Consider the following 1,894-nt stretch of genomic DNA (forward strand, 5'->3'; position numbering starts at 1 on the left):
TGGGTTACACTGGCAACGGAGTTGTCATTAACGAAACCATGACGGACTGCACGAACATAAGCTACGACGATATTTTGTGGCCTAACAATATTTTCCTTAGATCTTTCATTTCCTTTGCGAAATTTGCAATCGATTCTTATACAATACGCTTTATTGGCCTTATTCAGTGCATTTATCCTGTGACGTAGCATGTAAATTTTGCTGATGATTTGACAAGTTACCCTTTTAACTGTCACAATCAGGTAAAGAGATGGTACATACAGACGTGTTTTTAGAAAAGGAGTGCAGTGCAAAAGGATACTAAAATCTGTTCTCCTTAGTTTCCTACCCATGAGAACTAGTCTGAACTGTTCTTTTCAGCCAAACCAGTAACCACGCAATCCCCTGTCCTTTAAAAAACTGAACTCCCGTGTATGAAACAGCTTCAGATTATGTGTAAAGTTTGGTGGAAGTCACTAGGTGCTCGCATTATCACATACTGTATCAGTGTTGACTCTGTCATTTGTTCTCCTTTTATGAAAAACTATTTTTCCACACGTCATTGTTTATGATATCATACCTCCTGGATTGTGTGTCGTCCAGTGATATAATTTTATAATTTTTCAGATACTTTCAGTGGTGAATGTGAGCACCGTGCACAAACTATAGTACGAATAGAGTTAGTAGTAAAGAAGAAATAAATTAAAACATCCAATCTGATGCTGAAATTTCTACTGCATGAATAGCTTTCAACTTTATTCCTTTATTTTTTCTTTCTTTTAGTTAGTAAGGGGGTTTCCACAAGCTTTCAGTTAAAGGGCGTACGTCGTCAAACGGGCCGACTTGGAGCAGCCACTGACATTTTAATTTCCACTGTCTATACTTTTACAAATAAATTCATAAAATTTTGTCAGCATGATCAGGAAGGATTCAGGATTCATACTTATATCAGTGGAAGTCCAGATACATAAAGAAATATTTTTTTTTAGTTGTGAAATTCCTTCGTTTTTTCACTTACTATTGGCTGCATTTGTTGCTATAGGTATACTTTTCTTCATAAGTAAGAGAGATTCTTCGGTGAATTTTGTACAGCATACAAACCATCCTTACAGATGTAGAAAATTCTAGAATTTTCCAAATCTATTAAAACTGTGGTAAAAATTGAGATAATTAGCGATAAAAATTAAAAAATATTTATTTTGCTATGTTTTTGAACTTCAACTGCTATGAGTGGGAATCCTAAATCCTTCCTAGTCATGCTGACAAAGTTGTATCAATTTATTTGAAAAAGTATAGACAGTGGAAATTAAAATGTCCTATGGTGCCTCTCCTGTTCTAACTAGACCCGTTTGACGTCCTACGCCCCTTAATAGTAACGTGCTCTCATTCTCAAATAATGCGTGAAAAAGTCTGGGTTATTTGTGTGCGAAGACGTACCCACAGTTCCTAACTTTAATACTTCACATATTGTGTTAAACCTTTCAAGTAAGATTATACCTCTCAGTGAGCATATGTAAGAATTTTGAATTCCTCAGTTCGATTAGCAATTAGATGACATACTGAAAATAAAATTTTTTGCTATGAATGTAGTAGCCAATGCGAGAATTAACGTATTCGTAGCGGATCATTTAGTGAAATTTTATTGCAAGTGTTGCGATTTGCCAGAGCTGATAGTGGTGGTAAGTGAGAAATTCGACATAAGCAAACGAGAGACACAATTCGCAGGGCACACGCTACTTTCAAGTGCAAAGTATTACATGTGCCTTCCGCAACGGCACCTTGGAATCGCTAATACTGCAGTCTCATTCCGTGCTCCGACCTGCGCGAACCATCACCCGTCCGTGAGTCGGACTATAGGAACATGGATATCGCAGTAGGCTGGGAGTGAGGCAGAGCAATTTCCAATAGCGAAAAT

This window comes from Schistocerca piceifrons, chromosome 6 (genome assembly GCF_021461385.2).
Source record: "Schistocerca piceifrons isolate TAMUIC-IGC-003096 chromosome 6, iqSchPice1.1, whole genome shotgun sequence".
NCBI lineage: Eukaryota > Metazoa > Arthropoda > Insecta > Orthoptera > Acrididae > Schistocerca > Schistocerca piceifrons.